At 35.2% G+C, this 23,319-nt stretch overlaps 1 pseudogene; it reads right to left on the bottom strand.

Annotated features, from left to right (window-relative positions):
- Positions 1 to 819: 819 nt before the first annotated feature.
- On the bottom strand, positions 820 to 22,054 carry LOC119540645 (annotated as a pseudogene).
- Between the last annotated feature and the right edge of the window lie 1,265 nt (positions 22,055 to 23,319).

Here is a 23,319-nt window from a genome sequence, read left to right as displayed (position 1 = left end):
TTTTATAATGGATTTAAAATAGGCATTGCTAATAGCCTTAAATGACAGACTGCTGCTTACTTAAAATTTCGGTACATAAAAGTCAATGCATCTCTTAGGGCATAGTGAGTGATTAGTGTTGCTTCGTTTATAATTGTTGGTAAATCAGGGCTGGAAAAACACGTAGTCAATTTTGCAGTAGTGATAACATGATACAGGACACTGAAAGCCTGATTTAGATGTATTTTTGCATCCCAGGCATTATGTAATCATAAGTAATATTCATATTCGTTAACTACTATGAGTGTATGGTCTTCACTGGCTCAGTGGTATTACATGATGATTTTTCCATGGCTATGACATATGTGTGTGTGAGATACATTTACATATAAAAATAACAAGGCTGGGTTTCTCTTATATAGTACATTATTCCATAAAATTATTTTAGTTACAGATATATATTTAGTTATAAAATAATATTTTGATTCTTTTATAACACTACAGGAAATTTTCCAGTATATTTTTTGTTTCTTTGTTTTCACACACAAAATATCTTTTATTCTGAATTATAAAAAATCAAAACTCCAAACAGGTACTACCTGAATGGGTGGGGTCCATATGTCCATGGAAATAATTTAATCAAATATTTTGCCCACAGTTGATTGAGTCACATCTGCATGGAAACAATCAAAAGATTCCAACCTAATCAACACAAATTTATCTGCCCCCACAAGATTGCATTAAAGAATATGGCTTTTAGGGGAACATAATATATCCAAACTGGCACAACATTCTAATCAAACCTCTGCCCCAAGTGTCATTTTTCAAGTTTTCATGCATCTACCAAGCCAAACCCTTTGCTGCCTTCACTGCTTTTGCTTTGCTTTTCCCTTTCCCTTTCTCTCACTCTGCATTCACTTCAGTCTTTTTCTTTGCCTCTGGTTCATCCATCCTGGTTACTGTCCATACTGGTCTAGAAGACTCTTCTTGTTTCTCTTAATATCAGTCTCCATTTTCATGTCATCTCTTTCATCTTCCACTGCACATTGCTTTCTCTCTTGGTAATGTTTTGGTGCCAAAATAGTTGCTATCTGTTAGTTTCTTTGACCAGGAAGAGAAGGGATCAAAGCTCAATTGGAGAAAGCTTTATTGTAGCCATGTGCAGGTGGGCTGAAGCCTAAGAGTGGCAACAGCCCCGAACAAAGGTGGGAGTACAATTTTATAGCTTTTGGGGAGGGATTTGGGGGAATAATTGTTGGTGGGTAAGATAGAGAAGTAAGGAGTTGAGTCAAGGGATTTGTTTGCTCAGGGTAGGATAAAGAGTTGACATCAGGGTAAGATAAGGAGTTGATGTCAGGGGTGTTCAAGGTAAGATAAGGGATTGACATCAGCAGGGTTATCTTGGGAGTGGGGAGTTTTGCCTGACACAATCTCTGAACATCTTTCATGAAAGCATCACTACCTACTTTGAGAATACTTTTAGGTCTGCTGAGCTCCTTTGGTGCATTCCTTTTTCTGTTTTCAGCATGCATCTTCCTTTTCCACTTACTCTGTAAGCTTTTGGACTTGTTTTACTGGAGAAGATTCACAGAATCACAGTCCTCAGACAGATCATGCGGACCAGAAGCTTCACTGTCACCTTCCGAGCTTCCAGTATATTTTTGATAAATACCATGGATTTAATCTCTGGTAAAAGTTTAAGAAATTGTGACTAAGGAACAGAATGGTGAATTGGGGTGCATGCATACAATGGAATATTGAGCAACTATGAGAAGGAGTGAAGCTGTGAGATACTCAATGAGGTGAATGGATCCTGTAGACAGCATTTTGAGTGAACTACACCAGAAACAAAGGCAAACACTATAATGCCTCACCAATATGGACTAACTACAATGTGTAAACTCAGAACTGAATATTAGAGCACAGCCTAACAGGGAAATGATTATTGTAATGATCTTTAGATTGTAAGCTCTTACAGCAGTAAAATCTATTCCTGAATTGTAATGGCTACCTTCAAACTCTGAGATGTTGATCCCTTTGTGTATAACCCAATTGGTCTCTGGAATATTGGGTACCTGTGTGACACCTGAAACTCAGAGCTAGAGCTTGGCAGATATGAACATCAGTATGAATGCATACTGCAACTATTAAAAAAAAAAAAAAAAGCTGAAAAAGAGTCCAGACTTCAATTAGAGATATGAATGAAGCAGATCTGGTTAAGACTAGGGCAAATAGGGCCAAAGGGTAAAGGTTGAAACTGACTGAGTATTGAAACTTCAACTTCCATGTGAGACCAAGGGAAGAGATGTTTATTTGGTGTAGGATCTATATTTTCTAAACAACATAACTTCTATAGTCAGTGTGTTTAAACACCACAATTACATTGAATTTTGAATAGGAAGTGAGATATGGTAGGTTTTTATAGGTTACAGTGGAATAGCAACACATTCCAAAGTAATTTGGGCAGAGAATAAAAATATATATTTGAGGCCCCCCTGAAGAGCTGGGGGAGGATGTGGAGGTGTTGGACTTCCTCACCTGGATTGTTGCTGATGTTCACACAAACATTGGGGACTGAGCCCTCTGTCTTGGGTCTTGCCCCTATGAAGCTCTTTACTGCAAAGGAGAGGCTAAACCTGCTTATACTTGTGCCTAAGAATCTCCCCTGAGTGCCTTCTTGTTGCTCAGATGTGGCCCTCTCTCTCTAAGCCACCTGGGCAGGTGCTCTCACTGCCCTCCCCCCTATGTGGGACCTGATTCCCAGGGGTGTAAATCTCCCTTGCAATGTAGGATATGACTCCTGGGAATGAATCTTAACCTGGCATCATGGGATTGAGGACATCTTCTTGACCAAAAGGGGGATGCGAAATGGGGCGAAGTATGGCTTCAGTGGCTGAGAGATTTCGGGTGGAGTCGAGAGGTCACTCTGGTGGACATTCTTATGCACCATATAGATAACACTTTTTAGGTTTTGATGTGCTGGAATAACTAGGGGTAAATACCTGAAACTGCCAAACCACATCCCGTTGCCTTGACTCTTGAAAACGATTGTATAACATTGTAGATTACAGATGACAGTGTGACTTGAAAACCTTGTGGATCTCACTCCTTTTATCCAGTGTATGGATGGATGAGTAGAAAAATGGGGTGGAATGGGGGGGATGATTTGGGTGTTCTTTTTTACTTTTATTTTTTATTCTTATTCTGTTTCTTTCTGGTGTAAAGAAAATGTTCAAAAATAGATTGGGGTGATGTATGCACAGCCCTATGATGGTGCTGTGAACAGTTGATTGTACACCATGGATGACTGTATAGGAAGTGAATATATCTCAATAAAACTGAATTTAAAAAAAAGTTTATGAAATTGAACTAAGATTTTATTTTTTTATGAAAGGGAGTGTGTCTTAATTTGGGTCTTTGTAAGAGCAGTGCCTGAGAAAACAATCCAGATATAAGTTTTATATCTGGGAGGTGATTCCAGAAAGCAAACTAAGGGAACAGGGAAGTCATAGAAGAACAAGAGACTACCCAATAAAGGCTGTGTTAAGAAATGGGATACTGCTGTGGGCAACTAAGACTCCATCCCCCCGGCAACTCTCCATGAGGCTGCATAGAATGTACTCAGAATCATTTCATCAAGGGATTAGACCCCTGGGACATTGATCCCCCAACTCCATACCCTAACTGGATGAAAGTAGTTCATGGAACGTTAAATCCTTGGTACTTCCATCCCTGTTCCCATCATAAGGACCAAGATTTCTCCTGAAGATAGAGAATGTCACTAGCTGGAAAGGCATTGAAATGTGCCAAGGTAATATGGTGGGATGCTGACAGTATCTGCTGAAGATACTATGTCTTGCATAACTCAGATTCACTTGCATCCCACATTAAACAGTGTCCTGTTTCTTCAAGTCGGTGCTTAACAATGAATTCTAACATAACAAATTATAACCAGATGATAGATGAGATAAACTACACTCCATCCTCAGAGTTGTAGCTGACCCCAGTTTTGATGGTCATCATTTCTCTCTGATACCATCTTAGATCATCGTTACCATTAACCAGCATGTCTGCCACTGGGGTTACTTATCTGGTAGGAATAACCAGATCATTGTCTGTGAGGTATCTGAAACCTTGGATGCCATGCTCTGTTCAATGCACCAGACATGCAAGCAACATGAAAGTGTCGCTATGAATCCTTTGAGTCCCAAACATACTTGGCACAGTGTTCATCACATAACAGCAATGGTGGCCCTCCATAATAACTAGGATTGTTTCCTTCTGCTTGCATTACAATTATTTTCCTTACCTGCTAACTACAACAGGAGGACCCCAAAATGATCAATTTTAAGTCATAGATCTAGGTACTTTGTGACTCACCCTATATCCCCTGGAGAAAGCATTCTATTACTGGTTACTACAGAGTAACTGAGTTGCCAGGGAAGCACACATCCTCAAGCAGTTACTGGTATTTAGGCTAGAGTGACCAATTTTATTTTTACCTCTAGGTTCCAGAACCCTGTCACTCTATCTCACAGGGACATGGCCCCAGATAAGCCTATTGGTGTAACATAGAAATGGAGTTTTGAACAACAGTGCCTCAATCCTCCATGATATAATCCTCAATTTTTTAACTGTGCCTTTCAAAGGCCATTCCAATTGTTAACCAGTATAGCAGCATTTGAGTGATAAATAGCAGGGATAGTGCATCCTTTGGTACTGTGTGTTTTCTTGTACCTTCTTCACCACAATGGCAGCCCCTTGGTCTGAGGTCATGCTCTCAGGATGCCATTTCAGTAAATAAGACATTCTTGGAGTTCTCTGAAGGAGACAACTCTGTGGTAATAGAGCTTTGTTGGTAGAGGCAGTGTTGTCAGAGTGAGGGAAACCCATACACAAAAAATAAACTAATCTCAGGCAGGACAAATCATTAGTACCAAGTTGGAAGTGATCTTATATAATTACTTCCCACCAGGTGCTTGCTTCATCTTCTGAAGTGATGGTATGACATTGAGGTTTCAGGCTTGGTTTCTACTGTTGAGAAAAGAAAAGCCCATGAGGGTATAAATGTAAGCTGAAGGGGATATGTTCTAGTTTGCTAATGCTGCTGGGATACAAAAGACCAGAAATGGATTGGCTTTTATAAAGGAGGTTTATTTGGTTACACAGTAACAGTCTTAAGGCCATAAAGTGTCCAAGGTAATGCATCAACAATAGGGTACCTTCACTGGAGGACGGCCAATGGCATCCGGAAAACTTCTATTAACTGGGAAGGCATGTGGTGGTGTCTGCTCTAAGAGTTCTGGTTTCAAAATGGCTTTCTCCCAAGACATTCCTCTCTAGGCCACAGCTCCTCTTCAAAATGTCACGCTCAGTTGCTCTTGGTGTTTTTGTCCTCTCGTAGCTTCTCTGGAGCAAGAGTCTGCTTTCAACAGCCGTTCTCAAATTGTCTCTCTTCTGCAGGTACTCTCTCAGCTTCTTTGCATTCTTCAAAGTGTGCCTCTTGACTGTAGCAAGCTGGCTCCTTCTGTCTGAGTTTACATAGTGCTCCACTAAACTAATCAAGGCCCATGCTGAGTGGGCAGGACCACACTTCCATGGAAATTATCCAATGAAAGATCTCCCCACAATTGAGTGATCACATCTCCACAGAAACATCCAATCAAAAGTCTCCAACCCGATCAATACCAATAGTTTCCAGCCCACAAAAGACTGCATTAAAAATAATGGCATTTTGGGGGACATAATACATCCAAACCAGCACAGGACACATCAATGAAACAGAGGTAGGCAATATGTGGCACAGGTCATATGCTCACTTAACATACTTATGACCTCTGGATATGCTTAATTGGAAACTTGATTATGCCATTCCCATCTTACAAAGGACTGCTTCTGCACCTGCTGGATTGGAGCATCTGATTATACCCTGTTCTTGATGGCCAGTTCCAGTCCTGTGGTCACTTGATATCCCATGTATTTCTGTTAATAGTATATTAAGATCTGTTTTTAAAACAAACAAAAAAAAAATGATTCTCTGTTACAGAGGGGTCTCTGTTGTATTTCAGGCTTGCCACAGTCTTTATCCAGAGTCCTTATTTACCAAAGTTACCTCAAGAACTCTTAGGTCCAGCAGACCATGTGGCCTGAGCAGCTACAGCCCCCTGGCCTTGGGTCTCTCTTAAAACTGGGCCATTTTCTAAGTCACCTAATTCACTAACTAATGATAATGGAGTTTATTACAATGCTACATGCAAAAAGTCTTACTGAGGGCAGTGCCAATTTCTTTGTAATAAGCTGTTCTTTCTTTTGGAGATTATATTCCCAAATGTCCTAGACCATTGAACCATTGGCATAACTCTGCATCTTTGTATGGTTTATCTCTCAATTTCTTGTGAACATATGTATTACCAGGGCAGTCAATGCACGCAGCTTCCTACTTCCCAGTTTTGATTAGCATAATGCCATCAATATGAAGGACCACACTGTGATGTTCTCTGAAAAGGCAAGATGATCAAAGTCTCTTCAGACTATTCTATGACAAATCCTAGGAGTTAACATAGCCCTGGGATTTACTGCTGCAAATCCCAGTTGAATTTCAACAGCTTTTGCTCTTCCTTTCTGATGGAAAATGAGAGGATTGCATTCTCCCTATCAGTAACTACATGCATAGTCCCAGAGGCTGTGCTGCTATCCACTACTTAAGATATAGCTAAAAAATATCAGCTGCAATTGGGACCAACAACTTGATTAATTTTACAGTGGTCCACTATCATTCTCCGTATTTGTGTTAGGTTTTGGAAAATTTATTTTTGTGAATTAAATGGTTCTGTGATGGGGGCATTCTTTATGCATCTTTTTTTGAAATTTATATATGGTTTTCTTCTGATCTAGTACGTGCACTGAAAAAATGGAACCAGGATCAGGAGATTCCATGTGATTTTTCTGAATATTATGGTTCTTAATCTAAAGACCAGTGAATCACTATGAGGATTTTCTATTACTCACATCAGTGTTCTTTTGTCGGTCTTTGATTTTGTTGTTGTTGTTGCTATATAAAGCATAACATTTTTTTATAGGAAGACCATTTATCTTTCCCCTAAAAACACCTTGTCCTATTGTCTACTACCACACACACCCATTGGTCAGGGCTCTTGGTGGCCATTTTACCCTTGATCCCCATTACAATAATTATATCTACCTTACTTCTGATGTTTAATCCTCACCACCTGGCTTTGATGTTTTGGAATCCTGTTAACCCTTTTGCTTCTGATAGAAGCATCTGTCACTGTCAACTCTGGCCTATGGAAGATAGCCACCTCTGAGATTCTCAGCTATGTTGATTCCCTTCTCAAGAGTGCATTGATTATTGCTTTATTAGATGAAATGTCCTTTGCACGCCCCCAGAAAATTAATAAATTTATGATTTTATGTTCTAATGTAGTGTATCCATGTTGGCATTTCCACTTCTAAGCATCCTTCGTCCCTTTCTTTAGTGCTTTGTGAAAGTATCTTCACCTCAGTTACTGTAGACATTCATTATATCCAAGTTTCATGGAAGCATTTCAGCAGTATTTTAGAGCAGACCCTAAGCTACTTTGCCTGAATGACAAATCTTGATTCATAAGAGAGTGACCTATATCAATAAAATATCTCTTTCCCAGCTTTCTATTTCACTCCCATCCCTATAGTTCAACACCCTTAACATCTATTCTCATATATATTTGCCTAATTTCTATTGATATATAATCTAGGTCATACAGCTCTTTTGGTCAAAAATCCATTGCCTGCATTTGAAGAGACTGTATATTCCCACTTAAACCATTTGAATCTTGATCCCAGTTATTGTGTAGAACAAGTTTTGGCAAACTATAGCCCAGAAGGCCAAAGTTGCCTATGTCTGTTTTCATGATATAACATCAGAGTTTTGTAATTGTGGCAGAAATTATATGACAAGCAAAGTCTAAAATACTAAATATCAGGCCCTTTACAGAAAGTTATCCAACCATTGGTAAAGAAGAATAATCATCACCTAGATGGGCATCTGCTTCACTTGAGGCCTTCGCAAGTTTCCTAAGCGGTAGAAGTTTACTCTCATTTAGCAAGAGGACAGAGCCAGTTACACAGTCTTAAACATTCAGAAGACACCCAACAGAGAAAGAGTGAAGGCCTAAAGCTTGGAATGGGGACATTTAGAAGAATACATTTGAGAAACTTAAACCTCCAGATCCCCCTGAATCTTTGAAGGGTATGTTAAAATGCTTTAATTCAACATTAAGTAAATTACCTCTAATAAATTTTTTCTTAATATTTGCCTCTGATGTTACTGTCTCTTATCTTTTTGTTAACTTTGTTTTCTAGTCTTTTTGTTTTCTTTCATTTTCTGTTGATCCTTACTTTATATCACCTCCTTATTTTTTGTAGAAATATATATACAGCTCAACATTCCTACTTTAAAGATTTTCAAATATGTGATTCAATGATATTAATTACATTCCCCATTGGCAATTCCTCAGAAATTCTATTCATATAGAATTTCCATATGACCCAGCAATCCCATGTCATAGTATGTACCCAAATGAACTGAAAGCAGGGACTTGAACAGGTAATTGCTACACCAGTGTCCATAATAACAGCCTTTTTCACCTAATTATTTTTTAGCATAGTACATTTCCCTCTAAATTTCTAGCTTTTTAAAATACCTTCATTCTTACACCTTAATTTGTTGCATTCATATTTATATTTCAGACTTCTTAATTTTTTTAAAAAAATTATGAAATATTAAGTTTTTTTATAATTGGCTGTTTTATTCTGATTAGATTTTTATTTTGTTCTATAGAGTGTCTAAACCCATTTTCAAACTAAATGTACTTTACGTGTCTATTTTTACAAAAACTGCATCAATACTTCTATACTATTTTATGTTAATTAGTTTAAAATAAAGTTAAAAATTCTGTTGTAAATTTTTGTGCTTTTTAAAATTCTTAGTCTCATTCTGGGTATAGTACATATATATTTTATATATTTTTCCTAATTTTAATTATTTTGTTTCATGTTTTTTTTTTAATATTTAATTGTTTTATATACAATGAATTTTCTTTTTCATGCCACACTGGGAATATGATCATGGGGACACCATCAGCAGGATTGGGTATCATAACTTATTAGGAGAAATGGTGGCTGTGTTTCTTCCAATTGTCTTTATGGCAGTACTTCTGACTCGCTTAACAAAGCCTTTGTAATTTTTATATTGTTCATTTCCTTTTTTAATTGCAAAACAATGCCTATTCACTATTAAAAACTTTAAAGCATACCAAATGCAAGACAGAAAATTAAAATTATCCAGAATATTACCAGTCTAGGACTGTGTACCATTATTACTTTGGAGTGTAAATTTGTAGTCTTCAATATCTTCATATATGCATACTTTAATATTTTTAAGTCATGTAAACATAACATGATAGTTTGCAACTTTTTCCCCTTAATATAGTGATATCCCATGAATATTTTCCTGCAGTCATTCTCTGCAAGTAAGATATTGAATAATACCTGGGCAAATGTATTTGTGACAAGGAATATTTGCAAAAAGGAAATAGGATTGAAAAATGTTGGGGGAGATGTACAACTATATTAGGCCAAAGCTGGGTATATGATGGAATACAACATGAATCATGCATGGATTTTAAAATGAAATGTCTTTGAATAGAAGTCGGGTACTACAGTGGCAGACATGTGGATATATATGAACCTTTTCCCTAGCCATTAGTTCATTTTTTCAGTCACCTTTGCCATTTGTGTCCTCTATTGGGAATCATTAAGTGCTGTTCTTTGACATGATTTTAAATGGCTACTGAATATATTATTATGAGAATGTAAGAGAACATACTTACCCAATCTTGTTTACTGCAATACCCCAGCTGCATTCAGTGTCTGTTAGTCATAGATGAAACAGACCCTGGGACCATAAAAGAACCCTAACCACTGCTGCACTTCTGACCCAGAGACTCCCCTCTGTGCTGCTAAGGGACTTCTCTGAGACATGTGAGCCTCCTCTTTGATTCCCTTTTCCCTGAGGAGTTTCCCTGGCTCACTTCTGTCTCTTGGTCATGGCCTTGTGCCAAGAAAAGTCTATTGTGAGGGACTTCTCTCCCGCTTGCCTGTCCAAGTGCCACCCCCAAATAAGACTTGCTGTCTGTTACTGTCTTCTAGTGACCCTACCTTTTTTCTTGATCTGACATGAAATCTTCAAATTTGCAACATGGCCCTTAAAAATAAAGCTGCTCTGAACGTGGTGTTCAAGTCTCTTTGTGGACATCCATTTTCATTACTGTTGGACAAAAACTAAGACTGGAATGGCTAGGTTGTATGGTAGTATACAGTTAACAGATTAAATTTTACAAGCTGCAAACTTTTCCAAAGTATCATTTTCCATTCCATCCACAGTATAGGAGAGTTTCAGTTGCTCTGCATCCTCCTCAACACTTTACATTGTCAGCACCTTAAATTTAAGCCATTCTAGTTGATATGTAGTGGTATCACATCATATTTTAATTTGTATTTTTCTGATGGCTAAAGATGTTGAACATCTTTATATGTGCCTGTTACCTATTCGTATATCCTTTTGGTGAATTAGCTATTCAAATTTTTGCCCATTTCTTAACTGGGTTTTTTTGTTTGGTTGGCTTTTGCAATTTTCTTACAATTTTGCAAGGTTTTACCCTTGACATCCTTTATTTTACATAGTTCCTAGAAAAATAAAACTTAACTGTGCCTTAAAAAAAACTGTAGTATATATATTTTCTGTAACTCTTTGTTCAGTTTTTTTGAGATGCTTGATTTAATTCCATTGTTGTAAAATAGCATATTTTTAATATATATCAAAATTGATTTATATGTTCTACTGGGATTTCTATTTTGTTTGATATTTCCATTTTTCTTGACTAGAGTTTATAGTAATTCTTCACATCTAGTAGGAAATGACCACCCACCCATCTTATTCTTTTTCAGTGTTATGTATTAATCTTGGTTATCTGCTCTCCTGTGTAAATGCTGTAAGATTCATTTCAAGTTCTGTCAAAATTGTGATAATGATTAGAATTGCATGAAATATGTAGACTAATTTAGAGGGATTATCTAAACAATATTCAGTCTCTCAGTGTTTGCTATATATATTCATACGTATATATGTGTATATATATTCTTTATTCTATTTTATTAAAATTGTATAGTTTACTGAATATATCATATACTGGATTTATATGTTTTGTTCTTTTTTGAAATTTTAATTGCTGTTTATAAAGATTATATTGACCAAATAATTTTTTCTAGTGAATAAAAACAGGGAAGACTTTTTGTAGTCATCAAAATTGCTAAATTTCTTAAACAATAGTTATTGTTCTGTGGCTCTTTTGGTAAAGTGATGGTGTAATCTATAATAACAGTTTGTTTCTTCTTCTACAGAATCCTTTTATTTATTTTTCTTGCATACAAGTACTAATTTTTCCACTTGACAGTAGTGATCATATTAAGCACCCTTTGCTTGTTCCTGATATTAAAGAGAATGCTTTCAACATTTGACTATCAAAATTTTGTTTAATTTTTGTTTGTGCTTGCAGATTTGCTTTCTCATGTTCAGTAAGTTCTTTTCTATACCTAACTTACAAAACTTGTCTTCCATTTTAGAAAATCTTGAATGTACACTAAATTTTAGTGTATTTGTCCACAATTAAGGAAAAGAAAGCATATGATTTTTCTTCTTTAATTTATAACATGCTAAATCACATGATATGATTTCGAATATTAACCCAACTTTGCATTCCTGGGGTAAATCCAATCTTTCATTAAAACTCTAACAAATTAAATGGATTTTGTTTTTATTTACGAATGTATTTATAAACATTAAATTGTACTGCTGAGTGGTGTTATATGGGAATAATATTCTATAAATATAACTAATAATTTTTGTCTTGGGATCAATAATAATTAGTTTATTGTTCTATGCCTTCTCTGGATAACAAGGGGAAAATTTTAGCATTAAATAAAAAGTGACTTTCTTCCTCCTAATGGTATCTCTTTATGTCATTAACCTACAGCTTAGTTTTATTCACTATTTGGTAATACTGAGGTAAAAAAAGAAGGGGAGAACAGAGTGAGGAGCTTTTAAATTTGCCTAGTATTTTTCTGCATTAAAAAAAATACTTATCAAGTTTCAATAATTTTTTCTGCTGCTTTAAAATATTTTACTTTATATTTTACAATTTTTCATCCTTTTTTATATATCTTAAGTAAAGAAGTTTCTTCAATTTCTTTAAAGTTGATATTCATTAATACATAAAACATTTGTAGCAACCTAAATAATAATTAATGTGCATCTTTATCTCTCTCCCATATTTGTTTTACATTCTGCCAAAATAAATGTATTGTTCTATGTATAAACATATCTTCATGTAAAAGCTCATTATATTCATATCTGCAAGGTGTTGGTATCAACAGCTATATGCATGAATGCATGAGTACCACTTATAAAACATGATCTCCTAGTAACAGAAGATAACAATCTGCTTATCAACTGGGTGCCATTATTTTCTAAACGCAAGCTTAATCATTTGTGGCCAGGCATAAGATGAACAACAAATACTGATAGAATGAATCACTTAATATTCTGCCTCCATCAAAGTCTTTTGTGCCAATTGATAAAGCATAATTGTTACATAATGAAATTTGGGATTTAGGATATAGGTAGCAAATATATAGCTTTTAAAACTAAACCATAAATATAATATCATTATAAAATTAGATATTTTTTCAATTTTCTGTTTAGGTTTTAAACTTTGTCAAGATAATTTTCATTGAGATATAACTTTCATATGATAAAATTGTATTTAAAGCCTTAGGTATAACAGTTAAATTATTTTTAACATATCTATACCTATATATGTATATATATATTTGCAGGATAATTTAAATAGGAAGTCTTATATATTCAGTTCACAGATGAGTAGACTGGGTATGCAGAAAAACCTATGGGATCTACTGAATATATTAAAACTAATACATGAATTTAGCCAAGTAACAAGAAACTGGATCAGTATACAAAAATCATCATATTTCTACATTCTAGCTATGAACAATTTGCAAATGAAATCACTAAAACAATTCTATTCAAAATAGAATCAAAATATCCATTTTCCCCATTCCCTTCCCCTGTTAAAACATGTAAATATTAAAGTCATTATATTGTTTGGTCATTATATGGGTGCCCATTGTAGTAGTGAGTGAGTGGTGAAAAGCTGTGATGATGCAGAGTTGTCATTGCCAAAGTGCAATCAGCAAGCATCAGTCGGGAAGCAGAGTTGCAATTTAGTGTTAAATCACACGTTATGATTTCATATGTTAACCCAACTTTGCATTCCTAGCGTAAATCCAATCTTTCATTAAAAATCTAACAAATTAAATGGATTCCCACTAAGGGGAAACAGAATCCAAGTACAATGAGAAAGGTGTTCATCTGGAAAGGGTGGGGAATGGAGTAGGTTGTACAGAAATAAAGTCACACATATAAAATTGATTGTTTTAAACCTAGGTGTCAATTTAATTCTGGGTTGGGGGGAAGGTGGTAAGAATAGTGTTTTTAATGAATTGTGATGAAATATACAGGCATGCATTGCAAATCATAAAATTCAGCCCTTATCTCATTTGAAACACAAAAAATATATAACTGAAGGAGTTCATATATATAAACTAAAACCCTGAGACTTTTATAAAATATCTTTGATTTCTATGGCTGCCATGAAGTATTACACACTTGGTGACTTAGAACAACAGAGTTCTGGGGGCTCACAGTTCTGGGGTCTAGAAGTTGAAAATCAAGGTGTCTGCAAGGCCATACTCCCTCTGAAACCTGTAAGGGAGAATCTCTCCTTGCTCCTCCTTAGGGTCCAGTGATTTGACAGCAATCCTTGGTGCTCCTTGGCTTGTAGACACATTGCCCAATCTCTACCTCTTCCGTTTTCAGTTGGCCGCCTCCCCATATCACTGTGTGTGGCTAAATTCCTCTTCTTAAAGAACAGCAGCCCTGTTGGAATAAGGCCCATTCTAATCCAGTTTGGCCTCATCTTAATGAATTACATTTTCAAAGACCCTATTTCCAATTAAATCACACTCATAGGACTTAAAAATTTCATTTTGGGGCACACCATTCAACCCATAACATAAAGTTTCTAAAGAAAATACGAATGTCTTTGCAACTTTGGGGTAGGCAAAGTTTTCATGGAAACAGCACACAGAGGACTAATAAAGGAAATAAAATGAGCAATAGGAATTCATTAAAATTAAAAATTTTGCTCATTAAAGTTAACTTCTCAAGAAACTGCCTAACAGCTCTACAAAGTAATGTTCTATTCTACAGTCCTACCAGCAATATATAAGTATTTCATTGCTCTATAAGCTTGAAATTTTAGTCAATTCTAGTGGTTGTTAAATATGGTTTTAACTTGCATTTTGCTTAAGACTAATGAAGTAGAACACATTTTCAAGTGATTATTGGCCATTCTTCTATATTCTACTATGAAATGTCTGTTCAAGTTTGTTGCCCATTTTCTTGGGTTGCTTGCTGTTTTATTGTTGAAGTATAAGAGTTCTACATAATTTCTGCATGCACATTTTTCAGATATGGCAACATATATTTTGTTTCTTGAGAAGTTAAACATGCATGTACTCTATGACCCCATAATTGTTTGTATAAATTTTATGATCATCTTTTCAATTTTGTATAAATAGATTTGGGGACTTTGGGATGATATTAAATATATATTCATTTGGGAAGATTTTAAAACTTAAAAACATTGCCTCTTCCAATTCATATACATGAAGTATCTATTCAATTTATTCAGATGTTCTTTATTTATTTGTTATCTACACAATGTCCACCACTTTCTCAAGTCATGGTTCTTCTTGGTACACCTTCTGTCTCATGGTTCTTGTTATCTCATAGCTTCTCCTGCCTCATACTTTCTACTGTTCTTGGATTTGATTTACTGTACAGTCTTCCTTTGGTCTCTCTGCATTTGTCAACTGAATTAGTTTCCAATTCTGCTGTAACAAATTAACACAAATTGAGTGACTTAAAACAACACAAGTTTGTTATTTTATAATAAAATTCTGAAGTTCTGGACATCTGAAGTCTAAAATCTATCTCACTGCAGTAAAGTCAACGTGTAACAGCAGAGCTGGTTCCTTCTGGAGGCTGTAGGTAGGAACCCATTTCCTTTCTTTTTCTGCTCTAGAGGGTTACATTTCTTTATTCATTGTCTGTTCTTCCTATTTCAAAGCCAGAAACATAGCATTTTCTAATCTCTCTTCCTCTCTCTATCCCTTATCTCTGCGCTAGTAATTGTCACATGTCCTGAAACTTTTGCTTCATTCTTACAGAGACCCTTTGATTATATTGGACTTACCCAGAATATCCAGGACAATTTCCCCATCTTAGGGTCCTTAACTTAATCACATCTACAAAGTCCTTTTTGCCATATGAGGTAAAATATTCAGAGGTTTTCAGAATTAGAACATTAAAAAGACATTATCCTGTCTACCAATACAATGTACTATCTTCTGGCTTTGGTAAGAATAGGGTTCAAATAATAGAAATGCTGCATATATTATTGGAAGCCTTTTAAGTTCTATTATGGAGTTTGAACTGTCCAAAAAAGATGATGAGTCACAGTTCAAAAGTTGTTAATGAAGGGAATGACATATTCTTATCTGAGTTTTAGATAGATCATTTTGTTTCAGGACAGTAAGGGAATTGGCCAGAGAAAGATTACAGGCAAAGGAACAATTAGAAGACTATTGTAGTAATTTAACTAAGAGACATTGCTTTATTTTATAATAGTGATTATGGTGATGAAAAGAAATGGCAGAATAAAGAGACATTTGGATGGCTGAATTGAAAGGTTTTGATAACTGTTGGGATGTGGGTGGTAAATCTGGGCTCTGCTTGCTTTTTTCGTATAGCTGGGTAATTTCCCTCTCAGACACACAGCTTAGAGCAGATGCTCATTAATTTGAGAAAATGCTTTATTCCCACTGTTTGATTTTCTGACATTATGTATCAAAGGAATAAAAACTTTCAGAAACTACAATCTCAATATGTATGAATTTTTCAGTGTCATATCTATCTACTGACCCAATTTTCCAAAGAGATAAAATCAACTGCTCCTAAACCCTGGCCTACCCAATCATTTTCTGTGAGTGGAAAACTAAATGCAAAAAAAGTTAATGATAGTATGAACCAGGCAGTAGACATTAGAGAAGAAAATCAGGATTTCTGTTGTTTCCTTCTTCAAGATAACAGATTTAACTGATATCTAGTAACTATGCATTCCCAATTTCAGCCTTTTAGTTATTTGAAAGCCAACTACTAATTTTAACAAGGTCACTTTCGAGTCTCATGCTGTGTACTTGTACCTTTTTATCTTTTACTGTATGTGTATGGGTATCTTTCCCCCATATATAATTTAGTGCAAGTTTAGAGAAAAACTGCATCAGGGGCTGTTGCCTAGATATTGTTGTTTTTGTTTTTTTCTGCAAGATTTTTTTATTAGAGAAGTTGTAGGTTTACAAAAAATCATACAGAAAATACAGAGTTCACATACACATGTTCACGTTTTGCAGTAGTGTGGTACCTTTGTTACAACTGATCAGAGAATATTCTTGTAGTTATACTATTTACTATAGACCTTCACTGCTTGTGTGGTATAGTCCTATGTGGTTTTTAAAATTTTTATTCTAGTAACACATATATAACCTAAAATATCCCCTTTTAAACTAATTGAGATATATATTTCAGTGGTGTCAATTACAGTCACAATGTTGTACTGCCATCACCACCATCCATTACCAAAACATTTCTATCAACACAAACAAATTCTGTACTAATTCAGTGTTAAATCCCCATTTCTTACCCTTACTCCAGCCCCTGGTAAACTGTATTCTAGTTTCTTTCTCTTTGCATTTATTTATACTTATTATTGCATATTAGTGAGATCATACAGTATTTGTCCTATTGTTTTTGGTTAATTTCACTCAACATGATGTCAGCAAGGTTCAATCATGTTGTTGCGTGTGTCAGAACTTCATTCCTTCTCACAGATGAATATTATTCCATTCTGTGTATTTATTACATGTATACATTCTTCTCTTGATAGACACTGGGTTCTTCCATCTTTTGACAATTTTGAATAATGCTGCTGTGATCATTGATGTGAAAATGTCTGTTTGAATCCCTGCTTTCAGAAAATTCTTTCAGGTACATGCCTAAAAATGGGAATGCTAGGACATGAGAAAATACTATACTTAACTTTCTGAGGAACTGCAAAATTGTTTTCCACAGTAGCTGTACCATTTTATATTCCCACTAATAATGAACATGTTCCTATTTCTCCACATCTTCAGCAGCACTTGTTATTGTTCTTATTTTTAATAGTAGCCATTCTAGTGGGTATGAAATGATATCTTATTATGGTTTGGATTAGTATTTCCCTAGTGGCTAATAACATTGAGTATCTTGAAGGAAGCTTTCAGTTTTTCACCACTGAGTATGGTATTAGCTGTGGGTTTTTGGTATATGCCCTTTGTTAATGTTGAAGAAATTTCCTTCTATTCCTAGTTCTTAGTTCTTTCTATCAAAAACAGGTGCTGAATTTTGTCAAATGCCTCTTCTGCATCAATTGAGATGATCATGTGGTTTTTTTTTTCCCCATTTTGTTCTATTAATGTGGTTTATTACATTAATTTGATTTCTTATGTTGAATCACCCTTGCATGCTCAGATAAATCCCACTTGACCATGGTGTATAGTTCTTTTAGTGTGCTGTTAGATCGGGTTTCCTAGTATTTGGATGAAGAATTTTGCATCTATATTCATAAGAAATGTTTGACTGTAATTTTATTTTCTCATGTTGTCTTTATCTGGCTTTTGTATTAGGATGATGTTGGCCTCACAGAATGAATCAGGGAGTGTTACTTCTCTTCATTTTTTTGTAAGAGTTTCAGCAGGGTTGGTATTAATTCTTCTTGGAATATTTGGTAAAATTTGCCAGTGAAGTCATCTGGCCCTGGGTTTTCCATTTTTGGGGGAAGTTTTTTTGGTTACTGATTCAATCTCTTTACCTGTTATTTTTCTATTAGTGTCTTTTATTTCTTGTTGAATAAATGTAGGTAGTTTGTGTATTTCTAGGAATTTGTCCATTTCATCTAGGTTATCTAATGTGTTAGCATACTGTTTTTTCATAGTATTCTACTATGGCCCTTTTTATTTATGTGAGGTTGGTTGTAGTACCTCTTTTCATTTCTAATTTTAGTTATTTGTATCCTTGCTCTTTTTGTTGTTGTCAGTCTAGCTAAAGGTTTGTTGATTAATGTTTTCCAAGGACCAACATTTTTTGTTGTTAATTCTTTCTTTTTTTCCCCTCTATTTTCCTCTGTGCTATAATCTTTGTTATTTCCTTCCTTCTGCTTTCTTTAGGTTTATTTTCTCTTCTTTTTCTAGATACTTCAGTTGAGTAGCTTTAAGTCTTTGGTTTGAGATCTTTCATCTTTTTTAATGGAAGAATTTAGAGCTATGACTTTCCTTCTCAGCACTGTCTTTGCTGCATCCCCAAAACTTTGTTATTTTAGTCTTTCATTTTCATTTGCCTGTAGATATTCCCTAATTTCCCCTATGATTTCTTTTTTAATGCTTTGGTTACTTAAGAGTACATTGTTTAATTTCACATAATTGTGAATTTTTCAGTTCTCATGTTATTATCTATTTCTAGCTTCATTCCATTGTGATTGGAGAAAATGTATTGTATTACTTCAATAATTTTAATGTATTGATACTTGCTTAGTGAACTAATATATGTTCTATCCTGTAGAATAAATTATGTTCACTAAAGAGGAATGTGAATTCTGCTGCTCTTCACTGGATGAAGTATAGTATCATTCAGGTCTTCTACTTTCTTACTGTCTTCTGTCTAGATGCTTGATTCATTATTGAAAGTGATGTATCTAGACTTGGCTATTTCTCTGTCAATTTTTGTTTCATTTACTTGGGGGCTTTGCCATTAGGTACAAAAATATGCTATGTCTTCTTGTTGAATGGACCCTTTTATCAAGATATAGTGACCTTTTTTTCTCATTACAGTTTTTTACTGAAAGTTTCTTTTTTTGGTATTAGTATAGCTACCCAATTCACTTTTGTTTACTGCTTGAATGGTTTATTTTTTTTCCATTTTTTTCACTTTCAATTATGTGTGCCTTTGAATCTAAATCTCTTGCAAGCAGCATATCTATATGCTGACTTTGATTGGAGAATTTAATCTATTTACATTTAAAGTAGCTACTGATAATGCAACACTTCATTCTGCCATTTTCCTACACTGTCTTTGGAAGTCTTACACTGTTTTTTTTCCTCAATTCTTCCATTAATGGCTAGTTTCATATATTTCTGTATTGTACCATATTAAGTCCCTTCTTATTTCTTTCTACATATTTTTTTCTATAGTTTCTTTGTGGTCAACATGGAGTTAAATTTAACATCCTAAATCTATTAAAATCATGTTTGAATTGATAGCAACTTAACATCAAGTAACACACACACACATACACTACACCCCACTCCTCCCCACCTTTTTGTTGTTACAAATTATATCTTCATGCATTGTATTTTCCAAGCCATAGGTTTATCATTTCTTTATATACATTTGCATTTTTGAAACTTCAAGAAGAAAAAGGTGGAGTTATATACTAAAATCACAATATGATAGTACTGGAATTTATAATAACTCATATGCTTGCCTTTATTATAGGTCTTTATTTCCTTCTGTTGCCTCAGTCCACTGTCTAGCTCCTTTCCTTCCAGGCTGGAGAATTCCCTTTAGCATTTCCTGTAGGACAGATCTAATGGTGATAAATTTCCCCAAATTATTTTTATCTTGGAATGTGTTAATCTTCCCTCATTATTGAAAGATAGTCTCACAGGATATAAAATTCTTGATTGGTAACTGTTTACTTTCAGTACTATTTTATCCTACTGCCTTCTTGCCTCCATAGTTTCTGATGAGAAATTAGAAGTTAATTTTATTAGGACTCCTTTGTCCATAATAGATTGTTTTCATCTTGCAGTTTTTAGAACTCTCTCCTTGTGTTTTGCATCTGACAATTTGCCAAGTATGTGTCTTGGCATATTTCTCTGACTTTATCCTGTTTCAGGTTCATTGGACATTTCGGATGTTCATATTCACATCTTTTGCTAAATTTGGGTAGTTTTCTGCTACTATTTCTTTGAATATTTCTTCTGTCCCTTTCTCTCTTTCTTCTCCTTCTGGGAGTCTGATAATGCATATAATGTTGTTCTTGATGGTGTCTCACATGCCTTTTAGACTATTTTCACTTTTTAAGATTATTTATTTCTTTCTGCTCCTCAGCCTGACTCATTTCAATTGTCTTGTCTTTGAGTTCACTGATTCTTTCTTCTGCCAGCTCCAATTTGTTTTTGAAAATCTCTAGGGGATTTTTAATTTCAGTTATTATGGTCTTCAACTCCAATATTTCTGCTTGGTTCCCTTATAAAATTTCTTTCTCTTTATTGGGATTCTCATATTATGCATTTATTGTTTTTCTGATGTTTCTGATATCCTTTAGTTTTTTTCTTTGTATTTACCTTCATTTCCTTAGTCATATTGAGGGTCATTTTTTTTTAAGTCTTTGGTATGTCAGCAGTCTGGTCTTCTTTGATGTTTTCTGGATTTTTATCTTGTTCCTTTGGATGGACCATCATTTCTTCTTTGTCTTGTAGTCTGTTGTTGCACATTTTACATTTTAATATTTTAAGGTGTTAACTCTGGGATTTAGTCCCAAGGTTGCCTGTCCCTTCAATTTGTATCCGGCTTCTATTATAACAGAGATATCCTTCAGTGCCAGGAGCTAACAAAAACAAACAGAAAAATCACCTTTTGTAGTCTTTGCAAATTGTTTCTGTACTGGGCAGTGCTCTCCTTCACAGTTAAGACTTCCTATCATAAAGATCAACCTGAGGCAAATGTGAAGGGCAGGGTGCTCCCTGTCTTTTCTGAGCCTGTGTCTCATCCTGGGTTTATGTTTCCTGGTGGCCTTAGCAATGCCCCTGTTTACAGGAATTCAAATGCACTCTCTCCTCTACTTCTTATGAAATAGACATTCTCCCTTTCCATTTGCTTTACTGCATGACTTAAGGTGGGTAAGCCATCACCTCAGGCTGCTTTGATTTAATTGTTTCATATACTGCTTTAGCTGTCCCAAGCTGCTTCTGCCTGGAATGCAAATTCTTGGAGGGCAAACCTGAGAGGAGTTTCATAGGCCAGCCTTTCAGGTTGCTTCCCTGTTGATTGGTACTGAGATACAGGCACCCCAGCATGCACATATGAATTACTATGTTCCACCAGAACAGGGCCAGGACCCACAACAGGAGTGCAGACTGACCCCCACACTAAACTGGGGAATGTGAGGGTGGGGGACCCAAATTAGGCACCAGTACCTTTTATTGCTTTTGAAGCTTGATTTTCTTGATTCAGCACTTTCCCAGTACTGCAGCCCTTTGACTGTTTCTGTAGTTTTGAGAAAGGGTACAGTTGTTAAGGCTTCTCTGCCACTTTTGCCTGAGGGGAGTTGGAGAAATGATTTGCCTCTGAGTCAGCCCCCAAAAATCTGAAGTAACTAATCAGAAGCTATAGTCATCAATCAGACCACACAACCCTGGATTTTGGGAACTAGGTCTTTATATCTCATCCTACACCAGCCAACTGCACAAGGAGCTGAGGCCACACACCTCGCTGCTGAATGCCATGAGGCTGGGGGATGGAGGATGTTATCCACTGCAGAAGGGTGAAATTCACTGGTATTTACTGCAATTTACCAACCTCTTCCTCCAGCTCTCCCTTAGCTGCTGCACAGTGTTCCACTAGACCCAGAGTTTCACAATGGTTGATCAAGACAGCTCCTGCCAGTTCAGTATTTGTTTTGGTGGAGGGACTGATTCCTATAGCTTCTTTCTCTGCCATCTTCCCACAATCTTCTTCCTAGATTATTTTAAAGTTTGAATGATTTTTCTTCCTTGTGGCATGTAAAATATTATATGAAATTTTAAACGTATATACTCAACAACATCATTCTATTTTGGAAAGAAGTCCTTATAACACTTTTTAATTCCAGTTGGAAGACTGCAATTTTACTTCCTTGTATCCTCAGGAAGGAAATCTGCCCATTTTTCCTTGAGTAAGGGTGATTTTTTTTTTTCCCCTGGCTTGCAAATGATCCAACCTATGGATCCCAAAATTCTCAGGAGAAATCTCAAGTTGCTCATCATGAATCCAATCATACCTTAAGGCAAAATGCCTCCTTTTGCAAACTAAGTATCTACAGTTTTGCTGAATGGCTTGTGAATCCTCATTCAGCTATGCATTCGTAGTCTGCTGATGGTCACAACCAAGGGAAGATGTGAAACATGTGTGGGACTAAAGTTGAGAAGGAGGATACAATAATAACATTATTGTTTTAAAACCATTTTTTTTGTAATTTTAAATGTTGACCCTTATACTTCTTTGTGTAAAGTTATTTAAAAATGGAAAGGAATACAGTCTGGATGAGCTAATTTCTATAGCTTTCAAGTTTCTACATCAATTTAATAGCCTATTCATAAATTACATAACTGCATTCTTTCATTTAGAATGAACTGTGATTTTTATTTAGTTAAAAAAAATTAAGAAAGTAGCCTTGTTATACAACACTGGTGAATGAATGCCAAAATTCTGTTTTATTTTCTCACAGAACATTATGAAATATGATGTATGGAAAAGTAGAGTCATAGAAAATTGCTACACTGATGGTGTATTAATGCCAGTGTGACTCTAATTAGTAAATTTGACAAAAGTGAATGACTCTAGGAGAAAAGATCACTGTGTTAACAAGGAAGTTACTGAACAGGGGATAGTTACAGAGTTTTACCAGCACTTTTAAGTTTCTTTATGCAAGCCTTAATCATGTTTCCACGTTGTTTTCCATATAAATTCACTAAATGATAATTCTTCCTCTTAAAATATCATTCTTTTAAGAATACGGTATTTAACTTACTACTAGTACTCTCCCTTACTTTCATTTGTATGAACTGTCATTTGTGGAAATTGTGGTTGTACTAAATTAATTATAGCTATATCAAACAAATTATGCATTGATCAAAACATTCATTTAAAATTATTTTATTGTATGGCTAATAATTGAATTGGTTTATATAAGAACTTCATAATATCATACTTTGTACTTAAAGACC

This window comes from Choloepus didactylus, chromosome 7 (genome assembly GCF_015220235.1).
Source record: "Choloepus didactylus isolate mChoDid1 chromosome 7, mChoDid1.pri, whole genome shotgun sequence".
NCBI classification, from domain to species: Eukaryota; Metazoa; Chordata; class Mammalia; order Pilosa; family Megalonychidae; genus Choloepus; species Choloepus didactylus.
The sequence above is the reverse complement of the archived record's forward strand: the minus strand, read 5'-3'. Positions and strand labels throughout refer to the sequence as shown.